The following is a 21,002-nucleotide window of genomic DNA, read 5'->3' as shown; positions in this document are numbered from 1 at the left end:
CCTTTAAAGGCTATATCCATCGCTCTTTGGAACGTTGCTCCTGCATTAATAAGTCTGAAAGGCATTTTCTGATACGCATATGTTCCCTATTTTGTTCTGAATGTGGTTTTAAGTTGGTCATCAGGATGGACTAGAACTTGGTTATATCCTGAGAAACCGTCTAGAAAGGACATTAACTCAGAGCCTGCTACTGATTGGAGTATCTGCTCCATAGTAGGTAATGGGAAATTATCTTTTAAGCTCGCCTTGTTCAAATTTCTGAAATCAATACAAATCCTAATGTCGCAATTTTTCTTTCTGACTAACACCATATTGGAGACCCAGTTTGAGTGCCGAACGGGAAAAATAATCTTAGCTTTCAAGAGTTTGTTAAGTTCAGATTTTATTTGACTCTCTAAGTTCGGATGTATTTTCCTCAACTTCTGCTGAATTGGTTTCTGATCGGGAAGCATTGGAATGGTATGCTGGATGATGGATGTATCATATGTCTTTAAATCATCATACTTCCAAGCAAAAACCTGTTTATTTTTCCTTAACAGTCTAATGAATGCCTCTTTTTCTTCCAAGGAAAGTCCTAATCCTAAATTAATGTTTTGAGGAGTTTGCTCAGTGCCAAGATTTATCAATTCAAACCTTAGGGCAGAACTTTGGAGCTTTGCATTAGTCACAGGTTTAAACCTGTCTTTAATATCATAAAGATCTTCAAGTTTTACCACATGCTTAGGGATTGAATTTTCCTCAGGTTTACCTCTTATTTGAAGGTCATGCTCGTTTTCCTCGATGATTTGATCATCATAGGACTTTTCGGAAGTTAAGAACTGTAAAATGTCTTCATCATGGTTGAATACTCTCCAATTAGTGACATTGTCAGGAATTGATGGCCTAAAAAGCAATTCTACTGAAAATCTATCTGGGCTGTAGTCTTCGGAAGGTAGGAGTTTGGAGGCAACATTGGCTAGCAGGTCAGCTGCCGAATTTTGAGACCTGGGAATAGAAGAAATATTGAATGCCAAAAAGTGGGCGGTAAGTTCCTATGTCAGCGATTGATAATGCTTGAGATGGGTGGAAAGACAATGAATTGTATTCCTTAACTGTTTGATAATAATTTCAGAATCTCCGAACACTTTCAAATATTGGACCTTGAGGCCGATGGCTTTATATAGTCCTTGGACTAAGGCTTCATACTCTATTGTGTTATTTGTGCATTCAAATTCTAACCTACAGGACACCATTGTTTTTTCCCCCTGTGGGCTAATCAAAATACATCCTGCTCCTGAGCCCTCACTAGATTTGGACCCATCGAAATATAACGACCAAAATAAAGAAGTATTAACAATTTTATTTACAGTTTTCTCAGTACCATTGAAACATCTTGACCTATCTGTTTGTGAAAAAATTTCAATCTGAGATGTAAAATGGTTTACTGAGAAAGGGGATGGCTGGGCAGTGAAGTTGCCAAAGAATGATTCTGATGAATAATTCCCCAAAATGTTGTTATTAAATGCTATTGGCTGGTTTTCTTGCTCAAACTCAGTGACTGTATGGGTCATATGCTTTTCTCGATCGATCCTTATTTGATTTGGCTTCCCCTTATAGGGAAGCCACATATGTGACCAATCAGTAGAAATATACCCATGTAGTTTCTCAGACCAATCCCTACTCAAGATTAAACCGTAAAATTCAGGTATATCGGCTATTAGGATATCAATCCTTTGTACTATTCTAGGATCAGCAGATAACCTGATAGTTACAGAATTAATCTCTCCCAAAACCTGTACTTTGGTCCTGTCCAGCTGTACAATATGAATAGCAGACTTCTGGGGTTCAATGTTCAGTTTGGAACAAACTGAAGCTGGCATTATGTTAGAAGATGCCCCTGAGTCAATCAAACAGTTGTGCAGGTTTCTATTGTAGATCTCATAGGTTAGAAGGAAAGGTGGAGTATGAGAGTTTGATCTATCTCCTATTAGGACTGCATTAGTAGCTTCAACCATACCAGAAGGTGGTTGACCTGCATCGTTAGCAGCTTTAGCACTGGGAAGAGGTGAAGTGGGAACAGCATTTAATTCTTTGAGAAGCAATTTTTGCTGATGTTTTAATTTGCTAAGTTCAAACATGGTAATGTTTGCCTTAGTTTTCTTCATATCATCAACAATATTGTAATCCATTGAATCGGATACTACCAACGTTTTAGATGTTAGAGGAGTGTTTGAGGTTGAAGGTTGGTTTTGAGGACCTGCTGCAGGTGGCTTCTTTGTAGATACTTTTTCCTTTGTTGTAGCAGCACCCGCACTCCTTTTCTTTGAAGTTGCCTGAACAGGTTCGGAGGTACTTTTACTCCTAGTGGTGACAGGAAACGCTTCTTCTTCATTATCTGTATCGGAGTTAGGTAGTATGAAATCCCACATTCCATGACATTCAACAACTTCCTCTTCTTCGTCAGTAGGTGTAACTGTTTCTTCTTCTCCTTCCTCAAGATCTGAATCTGCATTTGATATAACATTTGGTGGTTTAGATTCATTTTTCTTAAAATTTCTAAAGGGTCTTTTGGTTGAGGTTTCGACTACCTGTTTTTTGATTTCAACCATTTTGTTTGACAAAGTCTTGAGGACCTTTTGCAGACCCTCCATGTCATATGGATCTTTTGGGGTTTTCTTCTTTGAATCATCTTTAAAAGAAACCTTTTTGGCTTTTCTGTCTTCTAGAGCAGCTTTCTTTTCTAGAGCATTAATATGTTTCTCCACAGCAAGTGCTTCTTTCATATTTTCAACTAAAGTAGGTTTCCCAGCCCTGTCTACAAAAATAGTTATATTGGCAGGTAGGGCGGTTATATACCATTCGATTCGGATTTGCTCACTTGGTTTGGAGGCCGTTGGGATTTTATTCAAGAGTTTATTGAATCGGGCGTTAAATTCCTTAATCGGTTCCCTATGCTCTATCCTAAGATTGGAGAGATCGTTTATTAGTGTAGCCAAAGACCTATCATATCCATACTTAGTAAGAAACTGCTCTTAACAAGTGTTCCAACTGGTAATGGAACCAGAGGGTAAAGAAAAATACCAGGATCCTGCTGATCCTTGCAAGGTATAAGGGAAAAGTCTAACAACAACATCTTGTTCTGTTACTCCTTTCAAGTTGACTGCCAACATGAAGTTATTAATATGTTCCTCAGCTTGGGTCCCATCATCTGGGTTAAACTTGGGTAGCCATTTTTCAGGAGCATCAGGTAATGCATGCAATGGTGCAGGCATGTTGACTGCACCAGGCCTGGTCCATGGATCTGCCATTATAACAGCAGTAGTAGATGATACTACTGTTGAAATTCCAAATGTCTGGGAAGGAAATGATATTGTGGAGTGAGCAGGCTGGGATGTTAAAGTTCCTAATCCCTTATGAACAACAATATGTAATGGGGGAGTGGATGGTTGACTTCGCACAGGGGAAAGTGAGATGGAGGATGTGGATGAAAGCTCGTCACTGTCAAATCCTTCAGTATATTTCTTCGCCTTTTTCCTTTTGGGTAAAGGGAACTCAGTGGGTTCAATACCGAGCTTTTCGCTCTGAAGTCTGGTGAGAGGGTGAGATAAATTGAACTGCGAAGCCGCACTGTTTTGTGATACCTCAGATTTCTGTGGTGAAATCGAGAAGCTCTGAAGTTTGTGGATAAGAGACTGGACTTCAGGGGATTCGAGACTTAATTGTTCTAGAGTATGATGGGTTTGAGCAGTGGTAGTTGATTCCTCTTCTTCTTGTTTGGATACTGGAGAACCAGCATGCAATTGGGAAGTACGAGGTGATACGGAGGGAGAATTACTCTTAGAATGGCCTGTAAATTTGGGTTTGCTTGCCATTCACAGTTGGGCCCTCCTTCTAGCGCCAAAGATGTCGATGCCCCGAAAATCGTTGTATCAACATTGGGGGATAACCACCCGGTCCGGACCTTAGTACAGCTCCTTTTCCGTTTGGAATGGTGGCTCCAACTGGGGATAATGGGACCAGTTTCCTAGTAATGGATAAACGGGATGAATGAATGATTGGCTGATTAATCTAATGATAGGCGAATAACTTAATCTATCGGCGAAATAAAAGAAATACTACTAATCCCGGGAACTATTGTATTTTTTAAAGTGTAGCGCTTGATGATCTATGTTTATAAACAGGCATGTAGATGACTCTATTCAATAAACATGGACTTTTATTCATTCAAGAATTACTCTACTTAAATCGTTAAACAAAAGGATTAGAGAAATATTGCTACACTTTATATATCATCGATACATATATGATCAAAGGAAGAGTATCCCATAAAAATCCAATAGTGGAAGGAATAGAGAAATGTTGTTAAAACACATACATATATTCGATAATAGCAAAGGCAATCAAATAACAATTCATATGAAAAGAATGAATTCAGACATAGATAATAGTACCATATGAGCTGCTAAACACTCCCAATATCAATCGTTATTTGAGATTCTTCTTCCAACGCAGAAATACTTTCAAACAAAGACAGTAGTGCACATTTGCATAAAAGCTTCCTTGTCAAAATTAGAATAACTGGTCCAGTTTTGTAAAAGAATATGGCTGAAGCACAATAGTGCAACTTCAGTCTTTAAGTCAAGTATAAAACTTTATGACCATTTCTAAAAACATGAAAGGGTCTATAAATACTTAATTAAGTTAACTATCTATGAAACTGAAATCCTACTTAATTGGTATCAATTAATTTTGATCGTAATTTCCTCAGCAATCTCGCAGTCGGCGGCATGACTCATCAAGTAGGCTGTTTGCCTTTGAATCTGAGCTGACTTATCGCAAGCATCGGCTCCACTTCGGGTGGTCTGTTGAGGCGAGAGCTAAGCTGGGCAGCATAGGTGGCATCCTGAATATTGGGGATAATATACCGGATTGCATCTGTAAGGCACTTGAGGGCGGCTCTTTGAGTGTGTGGTTTTACCAAGAAGAACCAATAGGTGTCCCATGTTAAACTGTTAATTCCAGCAATTAATCTCCCCTTTTCCTCTAGATCCGGATAACATGACTGCTCCAATGTTTTCATCGTTGTCAATTTTCCTGGTGTGCATTGGGAAATCATGTTTGACAAGTAGAGAGTGTTATTAACTAATTCAACCAAATTGCTTGAAGTTGATTTGCACCTTGAAACTGCCCTCTCTGCTTTCATTAACTGGGACTACCATTCTGTAAATAATATATCTTTATGTGACTCTAAAATTCTTGGTAAATTCGCCGCTTGTCCTTGGTCAGTATCTTGCCAGTCAAGAAATACAGCCATTGTTTCTTCAGCTTGATCCAATTCCGTGCTAGCCTTTTCTACTTTCTCACTTATTGATGTCGTTAACTCACATAGTGGGTCTGCCTTGGCGATTTATTGACATAGAAGTTTGATTTGTGCTATCAGTGTCGTATTTATCTGTAGTGCTTCTACTCTGAATTCAGTTATTTGTGGAACGCCCTTTGTCTTCTCAAGCTTTGCTGATAGTTGAGCAATCTTCTCATCTTTGGTTTTCAGCATTTTCTCATTTGCTGCCTTCAGTTGTGCCGAGGCTTCTGACAATTCTTTCTGCTTTTGGATTGCGGTGTGGTCAATCCTTTGTTTCTCTGCCTGCAATTGTTGAGTTAGTTGATTGTTCACTTGTTGTTGTGTCAACAATTGCTGTTCTGCCTGCTCCGCTTTCTGCTTTGCTTCAGTTAGTTGTGCCTGTAATAAGAAGATTTCCTGGTCTTTTGTTTTCAATAAAAGACTCACCTCTGATGCCTTGTCTATTGTTGCTGCTGAATAGGCTCCAGCATATTGTGACAGTTTTGTCAGGTCATCAGAGGGGTCAAATTCCTCCTTCCAAACCACATTGCCCGTGACCGTCTGTTCTGGGAAAAGGGAAGGTTGATCAGTCCTTCTTCTCTTCCTCTGTCGTTTTACTACAGCTTTATGCCTTGGGCTGTAGAAGACATCCAAGGGAGGAATATCTTCTACCTGCAAAATAATTTGATCGGAGGGGTCCTTTGGTATTATTTCTACTTCCTTTGAAATGGGTGGGTCGCTGGTTCCACTTTGAACCTGTTGTGAAGTGGTTTCCTGTGTGTCTGCTGCTTTCGAAGTTTCAGTGTTCTTTGAACATTCCAGACTGCTGATAATAGAATCAAATTGCTTCCATTCCTGGAGCAATTTAGGATCAATATGAGTATCCACATTTACTTCACTGTTAGTCTGTTTTTGCTCTTTAGTCTGGGTCTCCTCCCGCACTTTCTCCTCCTCTTTAGTCTGAATTTCCTCTTGTGGTTTTTCTTGTTCTTTTGTTGTAACCGGAGGTTCCTTTGACTGTTCCTATTCAGGCTCGCTTGATGATGTTGTTGGGGTTGTCGCTAACAGATCTAGAGGCAGAGTTTGCAACCTCTATTCTCTAAGTATGTTTAATTCAACCAACCCTTCATCTTGATATTTCATTCTGGCAAATGCCTTAACCTGCATTATTGACTCGGCTGAGGAGAACAAGTCATCGAACATATCTTCTTTATGATCAAACTTTGCCAATTTGGCCTGTTCAAGTGCATTATAGGTGACTTTGTTGGGATCAAATTGCCTATTGGGGAGAGTTGCTAGAGTTAATGATTTTATCTTTGTAGCTTCTTTCTCTGCATGTTTGAAATCATGCAACATGTAGACACCGCATCTAAAAGGAAAAGAGGGCCAGCCCTGCTTTTTGTTTTTCTTGAGGGTCTGTGTGACTCCCTCGGCAATGATCTAATAAGCTATTTCCCTCGCCAGCAGTTTATCAGGTATGTACAAGGGAAGGACATGAGGTTCGGCTTGGCTACCGAAAACTCTTATATAAGTGAACTTTTCCTCCCCGAACCATCTTCCTACTGATGTTAAGTCAATCCCGGCTTGGTAGGAAATCTTGGGAGCAGGTTTATCAAAAATAGAATAATGAATGGGTAACATAAAGCCATTGCAGACTTGGTATAAATGGTGCTTATAAGAAGATTTCCACAATTTCTGATGGTATATGTGAATAGGCATGGGGTCTTGTGACGTCCACCTCCAGCCGAGCACAGGAAATTCAGAATTAAAACACAAGGTATCTAAAATATAGGCACTGTAGTAGAATGGGCGAATTAACCTTTCAGTAGCACGGGTCTTATTTCTAAACTCAAGAACAGCTGTTGCTAGTTTATCTGAGAGTATAGTTGCCCAATCCATTATTTCACTGTTACACGCCGCTTCCATCAAGGGAACCATTTCTATAGTGAAATTAGCGGAATCGTGCAACCCCCACAATCTACACATCATTATTCCAGCATAACAATAAGGAGAACATAGGGAATCAACCGAGTACTTACCGGAAGATTCATGTTTGTGTTTTGCCGGATTTTGTCTCCAATCCCGGATGGGTTCGGATTCAATTTCATTCTCTTTTCGGAATTTCTCCAAGAACGCCTTGTTGTACTTCTTCTCTGGCTCAGGCAAATGATACATTTGCCTTAAATCATCAGCCTTGAATGACCCGAAAATTCTCCCGTCTCTGGTGCAGAAGGTTCTGTCCATGATTGGGATTTCCTCAATTGCCCACCATACTACATCCGTATATGGGAGAATTTGTTCCCGAGCTGCTATTCGATGAAGGAAGGAGTCAGCTAAGTCCTTTAAAGTACCATCAGATTTCCGAGTTGAATCTGCAGAGGCTTGTACTGTTATCACTTCAGGTTCTTCGGCTTCAATCAAATTGTAGGTACTTTGCCAAGTAGTTTTGCCGAGACCAGAACATGTAGTATCAGATATCAATCCTTTATTTTTATTTGTTGGATCAGTGACGGCTTGTCCTGTGGCTAGCGCAGCGGAAGCGACTGTGGTTTTCTTAGACTTCTTCCCCATTTTGTTTAAGTTTTCTGCTTTGGAAGAATTCTGCACAAGCGTGAAAATAAGTGTAACACAGAGAATTGGTAGTGAAAATCGAATATGAGAGAGATATATTGATCAATGCGTGATGAGGGATTAACTTTAAAGTGGCTGCGGATACAATCTATGGGAAGATTTTAGGATTTATAATTATATTAAATGGCCGTTTAGAACCTGCCAATCCTTTAAATGCCCATCATATCATTAATCGGCCGAATGATTTGTTTAAGCGTGCCTGGATGTTTTGGCGGTTGAGCGCAGGTAAATTATTGTTAGACAGATCAAGCTTTTAATATGAATTGATCATAATATCCCTCTGTCTTAACGGATTTTTTGAAATTTGCGCTTTTGGCTTTATCGCAATTGGGCGTCAGGGAAAACTTAACTCCTTATATTTATACCTTTTGAAATCCCCGATCTCCGATAGTGATATCGCATCGCATCGAGAGTGTGAGCACTTTTACGGACGCATGGATGGTATATCACCGATCGCCGAGAGCGATATCGCGTCACATCGGGAGTGTGAGCACTTTTACGGACGCATGGATGGTATATCGCCGATAGCGATATTGTGTCGCATCGGGTGTATTATCTGGGGTGCTTTAAAAACATGCATAGCATATCGCCGATCGCCGATAGCGATATCGCGTCGCATCGGAGTGAATTACCTGGGGTGCTTTAAGAACATGCATAGTATATTGCCGATCACCGATAGCGATATCGCATCGGGGAAAATGAATGGGTCATTAAAGTATGCTTCCTATTTCATTGCGATATGCGATCTTGCGATCGCTTTATCACAATGATAAAAGATTGATTATTTGTATTATTAATATCAAAATGGGTTTATCGAAAAGGTTTTCATAATGTTTTTTCATTTTGTTTTCGGACCTTTTTTGAATAATACAATGTTGATACCAATCAAAACTAAAGGGACCCATTTCATATGATAATTTTCCTAAATAAATAATGATATGAAATGGGGGGTTGTTGTAGAGCACAACAGGTCCCCACGTGGATGGTATCGTTGGGTCAGTAGACACAACTACCGTGAACTTGTTGAATCAATTGCAGCAGTTGTCCTTACAAACTGCTTCTAACAACCAAGTCACATCGTCTAATCCCCCGGCTTCCCAAACTTCTTCAATTAATGTCGTCCAATCTGATAACCCAAAAGGAAATCAAAATTCCAATGGGAAAAAGAAAGGACGAGGTAAGAAAAAGAACCAGGATGGGAAGCCTGATGCAAATAAATTCGGCAACAACGTTGGTGGTGGTAGAAATGAGTCGAGAAAGAAAGTCAAGTTTCCATGCAAGTTGTGCAGTGGAGACCACTTAACTCATCTCTGCCCTAAGATTGAAGACGCTCAGCACTTGTTAGGACAACAAGGGACTTCTAGTTCTCAAGCTGTGTTAACTAACCCGTTTCCCAAAGGGCAGCAACTTCTTGTTGGCGCGAGTTCAAACCCTGGAACCTCCGCAGGGGGCAACCAGGAAGGGGAAAAATCATCGAATGTTTTCATGATGGGTTCTAACATCCATGTGGCTACTCGGTCACGTGATTATGGTGAAGCCGAAACTTTCAAAGACAAGACTGTTACCGGAAATACCGACGTTCATATTGAGCGACCCCCTATTGAGACTATACCAAGGATACCGAAAGGTTCCGCTAAACGCGCGACTATTAATCCTAATGCCAGGGCCGCCCATAATTACTCCATTATGGAGGATCTTGCTCAGAGTCCATGTGCCATGTCCACTTTAGAGGTTCTCCAGTCGTGTCCAGCTCAGCGAAGTGCTTTACTTTCTTGCGATTGGAGCAATTGATCCAGCTAATTCTTTAGTGCTCGCTTTTGACATGTTAAATGTCAAAAAGCGACTCCCTCATCATATGGCTTTTCAAATAAAGTCTACATACTGGAAAATCAAAATTTTTCATACCGTTATAGATGAAGGAGCTTCCACGTGCGTCATGTCGATGTCATGCTGGAAGGCTATTGGATCACCTTCGGTTGTTCCTTCACCCACCGTCTTGACTGCATTTGATGGTCATTCTCATAAGCCACATGGGATTATCCCAGCCTTTCCTATATGTGTTGGAGGGAAGGTCGTCAATAATAAAGTAGAGGTCATAGATGCTAAGCTAGACTATAATCTCCTATTAGGAAGGAACTGGGTATACGAAATGGACGTCGTTGTTTTGACTCTATTTCGTGTCATTTGCTTTCCTCATGAGGGGAAAATCGTTAAGGTTGATCAAATGGATTATTTTCCAGTCGATCCTCAAGCAAGCTCTGACTCTACTGTTCCTTTAGTGGATAACCCTCGCCCGCCTATTGAGAATTTAGGAGTGGGAATGTATTCCTCATTGATGGGTACCTTTGATCTTCCCTCTCCTTTCGCTAAAATCAATGCCATTTCATCATCTAAGGAGTCCCCTCGAGAAGAGTCCTTTCGAACTCGTTATTTTTCAGACCCTTGGACCTTGCCTTCACCTACGACCACATTAGTTGAAGGACAAGTAAATGGAATGGAATTCCCTATATCTGTAGCTGAGCTTAGATATCAATCTATCATAGACTCTGCAGACAACCACCCTGCTCCTTTTTCCGAAGAGGAGTTATATGGTGATGTGGCCCCGGCTTGGAGCCTTGATTCTACCTCTGCCTTGGACTGCTTAGATATGGTTTTACCTTCTGAAGAAGCAATCCTCGAAGCAATGATGGGTATAGATCGACCTTGGGAAGACTTACACCATCGTTCGTACTTTCTTCCTCCATTGCAGGAAGTAGAATCTAGATTCTCCGAGCTCTTTACTAGTGATGTTTGTAAAGTGTCAAATCCTTTGGCTCCAGCACACATTCGTGCCAAAGGTAATATGTCAGTAATTTCAAAAAAGATACCTATAAACATCTCTAGGGACCCTAACGTCATTGAGAATCTCTTCATCAGAATTGAGTGTTCCCCTGAAGAAATTCAAATTTACACCGACCTATTTAAGGAATTTCGAGATGTATTTGCTTGGTCTTATGAGGAAATGCCTGGCATTGATCCTTCTATAGTTCAACATGAGATCAAGACGTATGAGAACACCAAACCGGTTCGTCAAAGGCTTCGACCGGTTAACCCTAGGAAAGTAGCAGCTATCAAAGCTGAAGTTGAGAAGCTGCTAAAGGCGGGTTTCATATACCTTGTTCCTCTTACTGATTGGGTTTCTAATCCAATCCCTATGGATAAAAAGCAAGGAACAATCCGAGTATGCATCGATTTTAGGGACCTAAACAAAGCTTGTCCAAAAGATAATTACCCCACGCCATTCATTGATCAGATTATCGACAAGTGTGCGGGTAATGAGATTTTTTCCTTCATGGATGGTTTTTCGGGTTATAATCAAATTTCTATCCGTCTTGAAGATCAACATAAGAGAGCCTTTATATGTCCCTGGGGTACCTTTTCATATAGAAATATGCCTTTTGGTCTTAAAAATGTTGGAGCCACTTTTCAGCGGGCCATGTCATATGCTTTCCACGACATCAAACATGTCATCGAGGCATACTTGGATGATCTCGCTGCTCGTTCTTGAAAGAGAACTGATCACCCTAGTTATAAAATCCGGTTGAATCCCAACAAGTGCATTTTCGCGGTTACATCCAGTCGGTTGTTAGGGTTCATCGTGTCCAATGAAGGGATTCGGGTTGATCCCTTCAAGGTTGAGGCGATAGTTCAGTTTCCTCCCTTGTCCTCAATTCGACAACTTCAAAATCTTCAAGGGAAGGCTAATTTCTTAAGACGGTTTATAGCAAACTATTCCGAGATCACTAAAGGGTTCATGCATTTGCTACAGAAAGGAGTTCCATTTGTGTGGGACGAATTTGTGCAGCGGTCGTTTGATGCTTTGAAAAAGGCATTAGTCTCTGCCCCGCTTTTGAGTCCACCGGTTTATGGTAGAGACTTCCTTTTATATCTCGCTGCAGCAGAATCAACCATTGGTATGGTTTTTGTTCAGGAAGATGATGCTCTCACCGAGCATGTGATTTATTATTTGAGCCGAGGTTTAATAGGTTCTGAACTTCGCTATTCTCCGGTTGAGAAGTTGGCCTTGGAAGTTGTCCATGCTGTCCAGCGGCTCCGTCATTATATCCTGCTACGCAAAACTTTTGTCTTAGCGGCAGTCAATCCATTTCAATTTGTCCTCAGTAGGCGAGTGATTGGGGGCAAATATAATCGATGGATAGTCATTTTTCAAGAATTTGATCTCGAGTTCTTGTCTGCCAAGTCTAAGAAATCCATGGTTTTCGCGGAGCTAATTTCTGAGCTACCTTGTGGAGAGGATACTGTTTATGAGGAAAGTTTTCCCGACGAACATTTATTCCTCATCTCTTCACTCGACCCTTGGTATGGAGATATCATTGTCTATCTCCAGACTTTGAAGTTTCCCTCTACTTTCTCCAAGGATGAACGTCGAGAATTATGTCACCTGGCTAAAAACTATCTTATCATCGGTGACACACTATATCGTCGAGGGGCTGATTCAATCCTTTGGTGCTGTTTAACCTTAGAGGAAGCAAAGTCAATGCTCAATGACTGCCACAGTGGAGCTTGTGGTGGTCATCTATCAGGGCTTGCTACAGCCCAGCGCATCTTACGTGCCGGCTATTTTTGGCCTTCACTCTTTAAAGACTATGTGGAAGCGGTCAAACGTTGTCACCCGTGTCAAATTTTTACTCGGAAAATGTGCGCGCATCCAGCTCCTCTTTTTCCCGTTGTCACCGTCGGTCCCTTTACTAAGTGGGGTATTGATTTTATGACTTGTAATCCGCCTTCAGCGGCGAATCACAGGTACATTATCGTGGCTGTAGACTACTTTACGAAGTGGGTTGAGGCCATGCCTACTTATAAGAACGATAGTGACACAGCAGCATTTTTTCTTTTCAATCAGGTTATCTCAAGATTCGGTATCCCGAGAGAGATTTTCACTGATCATGGCAGTCATTTTCAGAATCAACTGATGTCCGAATTAGCTCTCAAATTGGGTTTCCACCAAGAGCATTCGTCTCCTTATTATCCTAAGGCCAATGGACAGATCGAGGCAGTCAATAAAACTCTTAAGACGATACTCCAACGGAAAATCGATAAAAATCAGTCCAATTGGCACGTTATGTTGTATTCGGGTCTTTGGGCATACCGAACCTCCGTGAAAACGGCTACCGGTTTTACACCTTTTCAGTTGGTTTATGGGATGGAATCTATCTTTCCAGTTGAATGTGAAATTCCATCTCTTAAATTGGTTGTTGAGCTCCTTCCAGAGACTTCGAGTCTCGAAGAGCGCCTACTTCACTTGGAACATCTTGATGAGCAGCGTCGAGATGCTGCCACGATGAATGAGGCTCATAAGAAAAGGGTTAAAACGCAGTGTGATAAATCTGTCCGTCCTCGAGTCTTTCTGAAGGTGACCTTGTCCTGGTCTATGACCAAGATAAAGACACCTTGGGGGCATGCAAATTTAAGCCTATGTGGTATGGTCCTTTCATTATTAAACGAGTTTTAGAAAAAGGGTCGTATGAGTTAATCGATTTTGAGGGAAACAAGCTGGCGGAGCCCCGAAATGGGCTCTACTTAAAGAAGTACTTTGCTTAGTTTTGGCCAGGCAATGGATTCTTTGTACTTTATGTATATTTGTACATATATCGTCGAGAGTTTTCTGATATCAGCACTTTTTGGACTGCTGTGGCAGGTGTTGATGGATGATTTGGTCTATTTTGGGTTCGCCGATGGTGCTAGTCGGCACACTCGGAATCTCGCTTCCGCAGCTTGGGTACTCTATTATCCAACTGGTCAATTGATGGCATCAAGAGGCGTGTGTATCAGTGCCGCTTCAAACAATATGGCCGAGTATACTGCCGTTATTAATTTATTATCCGAGGCAATATCTCATGGGATTGACTCGTTGGTAGTATATCTTGATTCTCAATTGATAGTGTCTCAATTAAATAAGGTACGGGATCCATCTTTATATCGCCAGTATTTAAGGGTGAGGTTGTTGCAAAGATCATTTACTTATATTAATTATTTGCATATTCCAAGATCTCATAATTGGTTAGCTGATTCTATCGCTAATCAGGCATTAGACTGGCACATCAATCATTCATCATAATAAAATCAAGCATCAAAAAGTCAAACTGTATATATATATATATATATATGTATATATATATATAGATATATATATATATATATATATATATATATATATATATATAGATATATATAGATATATATATATATATCATAAAGCGTCTCGAGTGTACATATGTGTGTCCAAAAATATACAAAATTTGGGACTCAAATGCCCATAATCATGTCTGGAATATCTAATGCCTCGGCTCAGGATGAACGTCTAAGTATGTAACTATCGCATTGGCCACATGCCGAAAAGTGCGAACCCAGTCACGTGCCATGCCAACCACATGACGCTGCATATCCTCAGGAAGGTCCTCTATGGCGACCATCGAGACTCGGCAGCTCAGCCTCGCAAGTGTCATTGGATGTTGTTTAGAGTCTGTTCTGTATCCGCAGCCGCCTCCTCGGCTCCTCAGCCGCACCGTCCATGCCGTGGGAACCCATCTGGTCGTACCGACCCAATATCTGAAACATGATCATCATATCAGTCATTTGAATCTCATCAAAAATATTTTTCAAAATGCATCATTATATTTGAAAAATCCAAAAAAAAATCATAAAATCAAAAAATTCTTACCAATCTCACCCCATGCTGCGTTCGGTGGTAACACTAGATCAGGATCTCCTTGGAAATCCAGCCCAGCATAGGGGTAGTCATCCACGGCGATGATCTGCTGATCCCACCAGGTGAAGAAATCATCGTCGAAGGCAGTCCTTGGGACCTCCCCACCCCCCAGACGTTTCATCAGATCGGCCCACCGGCCCATGCGTGGATCGCGTGGGGTGCTGATGGAAACTACTACCCTGGGGCGGAGTGCGGGAACCTTCTCGAAAAAGAAAGTACACAGGATAGTCCCATATCCAAAGTTCTTGGTATGTCCCCTCCTAATAGAAGTGTGTTCGCTCTTCATGTTGGCCAGGAGAGGAGTACACCAGTCGAACACAGTAGTGAGACAGTCAACTACCACACTCATGATGACTCGTGACGCCTGATGCAGAGAGGATGATCCGTTCACTCGAGCTATGGTGAACAGGATTATCCTAAGTGACAAACTCGCCACATGTGTGATGGAAATCTGGCTCCCAACCTTCTTGGGATGTCTCGGGCAGTATATCTGTACATAGTCCTCTATCGTGAGGCTACTTCGTGTCCTGCCCCGAGAATATACTACCTCTCCCCTTCGGGAAAGGCACGTGATAAAATAGATATCCTCCACTTCTACCCTGAGCGGCATCTGATCTATCATAAAGGCTTCCTCCTCGACATCCCAATAATCAATGAGCATCTCAAGCAGACGCGTGTTCGCTTTCATATTTGGCAGTTTGAAAAATTTAAGCAAACCGCATCCCCGTAGGGCATCTAATGCTTCAGGACTGTTCATAACTTCATTATCTACCGCTGCGTGCTCTCTTTCATGCCACGTGACAGGCATCCTGAGAAAAAATCGATTTAAAACTGTTAGTTTTTGTTTAAAAATGGTTCGCGGCATATACGCGGGTCCCTGTGCACACAGTCGCGTATAGGGCCCGCGTGTACGCGGGTTCAATATTACCAACCCGCGTATATGCCGCGGGGAAATTTTTGACAAAAGTTCAACGGTGAAACATCAATCAAAAATCTTAAAACCTGTCACAATCAATTGCAAGCTAAGTATAAGAGTTACCTGGAGGTCTTTGACGAATTTGAACGGTTGAATCTGGCTGTGGGAAGTTTGCTCCTTTTGCTCCAAATCCTTTGCTCTCAAACTCAAATGGTAAAAATGGTGAGTCCAAAATGCTTTTTATAAGTTTTGAAAATGCAAAATTTTTTCAAAATTTTATTTTGTTTGGCCTCATGTGACTTTTAACTTGGGAGCTTGGAATGCCGAGAATGGTTTGTTTTCCAAGACATTTTGGACGTTTTTCAGTTTTGAGACGGTTCCATGACTGTTGACCCGTCATGGCAGGTATCGTTTTCTCACTGGCATATAGGTTAGGGACACCATTTTTCTGTTGCATTATGCATACTAACCTCCATTTGCCGATACATCTGCCATAGGGTTGATCCCATCGTGTTATGGTTCGTAAGCCATCTTCATTCGCCGATTCTTTAAATCATGACACAATGGTAGAGCCATCCTTTACATGGGCATCGTAGTTAGCACCTCACTGACATTTGTTGCCCATGCTGCTCCATTGAGTAGGCTCGGGAGTCCTCTGTAGTCCCGCCATGACTTATGCTTTGAAGACTCATTCCTCTTAGCTTCTCCGCTTTGTTCTGGCCTTATACCCTAGAGGCTCCTTTGTGTTGAGTTGTACTACTGCATTGCATATTGACCACTTGCACCTTTTGGCCTAGAGCCGGCTTCACTTGGACTCGTGTTTAAGCCAACTTTTGACCATGATGACTATAAAATCAACCTTGCATAACCTTGACTTCTGCAGCATGACACACCTTGACCCGTGGAAGGAACACACCTTTCAGTGTCACTAACCAGTTTTCACCTCCCTGCATTGAGCATAGGAACGTTCCATTCCCAGGAACTAGATCATCTGTTTCACCGACACTCGTTCTTTCCACTGTACCATAGCATTCTTTTATTATTTTCCGGCTTAACAGAAAAAGACAAAAAAAAAAAATATTCCAAAAAGAGCGGGAACGGGACAATATTTCCATTTATTGTTGGAAGCTAGAGTCAGTCGTGTCGCCTTTGAACAAAGCACTCAAAACAAAGTCTCCTCCGCATGGGTGGGATTTAGTTTGACTTAGGTATGCCATAACCTTGTTATTGAGTCAGTTCTCCCCGATTGGTTATCTCTTCCAATCATATGGAGGGTTCGTTCGTGCCTCCTGCATGGCGAACTTATACAGAGTCATCATATGCTACCACATAGTCACATTGAGTCGTGCTTTTGTTCAATGGAAGTTAGCCTGAGTCGGCCTCTCTACAGTGTCTCTTGACTCATTTTTCAGTCGGCCATCCCTGGTTGTCAGTGTCATGTCTATCATCACATCAGCTATATTGGTCCTTTACTCGTGCCGGTTTGAGAAGGTCCCCATTGACTTCTTGCTGGCGGGTCTTGTCCTTATCGACGACGACACCTTGCTCTGAGGACAGGCCTAGAGCTGCACCCTGGCCCTATTTTCATTATTGATAGGTCACCTTGTGCTCAGCATCGATCAGTATCATGGGTCTTTGACTGAGTGGTTTCCCTTGTGTTCGACATCAACTTACATTATCACACATTGGGATTCGTGCAGTACCTTGGTTTCCATTTGACCCTATTGGTGGATACCTCGCCTCTGTGTCAGCTTTCATTATTGGTTGGTTCAGAGGGTTTCTGTCGTGCACTAGCCACATCTTGTGTACGCCGGAAACGTACTTCGGTTGGGTTACTACATCTTTTTCGTCCGATTCCTTCCACATTATTGGCCTACGGGTTACACTCGCGCTAGATTGATGAAGGATGCCTTAATGCCTTCCTTCTAGAGGATCTTTCCCTATCGACTCCGACTCATTTCTCTGGGGCAAAGATCTAGATTCCATTTGGCAGTACCTTGGGGTTTGCAGTCATTAGTGGCAGATCCTTCGCTATCGACAGTGGGAAATCATCATCATCTCCTGATCGATAGATTCTTATAGGTGTTCGAATCCAGCTCATCTATTCACACTTGTTAGATTGTACTGGGTACCTTGACGCTCATTATCATTATCGGTGAGTAGTATCGCGTTTGTTAACGGTATACATCAATGACCAGTAATCAAACAATTTCTCACATGGTCGACTTCAGATCATTTATTCCCATGGTGTAGAAATGTACCATAGCGGTCAGTGAAGACCTCAGGTTGTATCAGCATTCATTGGTTCACTTGACAGTTGCTCCTGTTGCTGCTAGTTGATACCACTCCACTTTGTATGTTGCAGTCAATCATGGCGACATTTTATATGCTGGCACCTGAGTTTGCATTGTAGTACCATCCTATTCCATCATGTTTAGTTGGTACCTTTTGGGATCAGTCTTTGATATCAATGATCCGTTGCATCTTTCAGCATCATTTACAGTCTTATATGTGATATTTAGACATGTACTTTTTCATTATGATCAGATGATCCATTATGTATCTTTCAGTCATTTATACTTGTATACTTAGTGGATCCGCTTGTACTTGCTATGCGAACATGCTTTACTTTTTTTGAGCATGGGTATGCCCGCCTCAGACAGTGTTTCTTTCTGATCTCCTTTGGTGGCTTGGCAGGATGAATCCTGGTGAAGTCCTCCTCGGTTTTTGACAGACTTCCTTTCCATGTACTCGCATAATATATTTCGGCCATCATGTACCCCTTCTGACCTCATATATTAGGGGGCATCTGTTATAGCTCCAAATCTCACTCTTATGGTTTGTGATGCTATACTCATGGCCTAGGGCAACCCCTCCTTTCAGACCTGGTCCTAAAATTTAAAAAACAGTGTTTTATCCCTTATACGCGACATTGCCCTGAGTTAAACGCGTGTATACGTGGGTCTGTGTATATCCAACCCGCGTATATGTATTAAAACACTTTAAAAAATATAAAATTCCTTATTTTCGGGCGGAGATCGTGGGTTTTACCTGCTGATCACCTGTTAGTGCCCGTGGCCCAACTGTTCCCAACCAACTCCCAACTAAAAAACTACTTTGGGAGAGGTATAAAAAGACCTCAAAGGGAAGGCCTAAAGGAGGAGAGAAGAGAGAGAAAGGTTATTATGCTGAGATTTTTCCCCTGACCAGGTCTGAAGTCCCTTGTGCCTTCTGCACTTCCCCCATTTGTCCAGGAAACCTTTGTTTCCTTGTGTGTTGATGTTCATCCACCATTTATGACATCATGGAGAGAATTATGGAAGGATTTTGTTAAAGGCTTGAGGCTGGAACGGATCCGGAAGGAAGCTTTGCTTGGAGCCTGCTGAAGGTGATTCAGGTGAAAATATTCCTTTTTATGTACTTTATTTGTCTATAATAAAAGAAACACATGTCTTGGTTCCCGAAATGAATCTTCTTTATGTTAATGATAGTCATGTTTAGAATTCATATGTAAATGGTTGTTTGGATTTCATAACTAACTACCTTTATTTATAACATGAAGATGGTTTCTTTATAAGGTTTTGTCCATATACTGTTGTGTTCTTTGAATTGGTTGTTTTGCAGGACAAAAGAGAAGAAGGGAACTCCAAGAAGGGTTTGGACCCTAAAGGCCTTCTCAAACGTAGGACCTAAGGTACGTACCCTTTACAATAGAATTTGCTTATAATAGCATAATGGCTGTGTGAACGTGTGCTTCTTTGAATAGACAACTTTCAGTCTGCTAGGGTTTCAACCCAAAAAGCCCTAGGGGAACATTTCCCTCCATCAATGACCCACATTGTATTATGAAATATCACTGCGTGAGAGTACAGTTTCAGTGGATCCATGGGGCATGTCATTGGGTAGAGGAAGACCCATGGGTATATTTTTATAGCTTCACCAGGCCCAACGAACCAGTTAGCATCGTTGTGGAATGGTTAGCGAAGAAGCGTGAAGAAGCATCGAGGAGAGCACCAGCAACAGCAGTAGTAGAGGTAAAAATATCATCGTGTGACAAAGGCAAGAGGAAGATTATCAACAACACAGAGGTAGAAAAAAGTTGCAAATTCAAAGCATACCCACTTGTACAGAAATAGGCTTTAGCAATAAAGGTGAAGAGGTAACAATGCAATAGGAGGAACGCGCAAAGGTAGAGAGGAAAAAAGAGGATGGAAGAAATAGTGAAGGAGTTGCATGAGTTGAAGGAGAAACTCTGGAAGGAACAAGAGGTGTGCAGACAAGAGAAGGAAATGCAACAAGAACAGCTACAACAGGTGGTGCAACATGTACAGACAGATGAAACTCTGCCCGTACAGGTAGTAGACTCATCCGAACAACTAGCACTAAGAAGACAGGGTAAGCAGTCGCTAGAGTAGGAGTTAGAGCAAGACATTGACCTCATGCCTTGCCACCAATAGGTTGACCCACTAGCTTCATCGGATTCAGAAACAAAGCAAGTCCCAAGTGACCAAGGAGATATTGAGATCCTTGGAGACAATTTGGAAGGAGAGATGCACAACATATCATTCGATGAGTCGCATCATAGAGTTGTGCAATCTCGCAGAGTGTCTACTCCGGATGAAAACACATGTCCTACATAGTTTGAGGAATGAGTGATCGTGTCTGACGTGCGCAAGCATCTAGTAGCATTGGTCGACACTACCAGATCATATGTCGAAGCCACTAGCTCGAGTGTTCCCTTCTTGATAGTTGAGAACGAGCGAATGGCTAAGGAGTTATAGATGACCAAGTAAGGAGAGAACTGGTTACAGCATCCACCCGAGTAGAGTTGAGAAGGCAATACTAGATGAATTATTTTCCCTTGATACAGTCATGTAGGCATTGTATTCCAATTTTGGTATAGTGCATAAGTCAGTTGTCCATCTCAACGGTTGGCAGCAGTGATGTGTTAGGAGAGCGCGTATCTTGTCAAACGTGCATACTGCTGTTGACTACATGAAAACATGGACAATGAGATATAAGAGAGCCCTGTTACACTTGCCCAAGATGATGAATCCCAGAGTGGTTGAGCTAAAGGCATACATTTGGAGCTAGATCTGGAACTATGAAGAACTCCCGCAGCTCATCACTACTTTGAAAGATTCCCATGCATGCATATTTAGGAGTATGGATGTTGTTGTGTGCGCACATGCAATCCCATATATGGGACACTCACCAAGGCAAAGAGAAAGGCACAAGTCCGACTGTAGCTTGACTCGTACTTTAACAAGTTGATGCACATAGCCACCAGCGCAGACTTGGTGATCAGTGAAGACACCATGCATCAGTATGTCATTGGTCTAGCTGAACTCAACACAATGATGTGA

Source organism: Pinus tabuliformis, chromosome 1_1, assembly GCF_031772625.1.
Source record: "Pinus tabuliformis cultivar Carrire ecotype Pingquan chromosome 1_1, CPIR1, whole genome shotgun sequence".
Lineage (NCBI taxonomy): Eukaryota > Viridiplantae > Streptophyta > Pinopsida > Pinales > Pinaceae > Pinus > Pinus tabuliformis.
The sequence above is the reverse complement of the archived record's forward strand: the minus strand, read 5'-3'. Positions refer to the sequence as shown.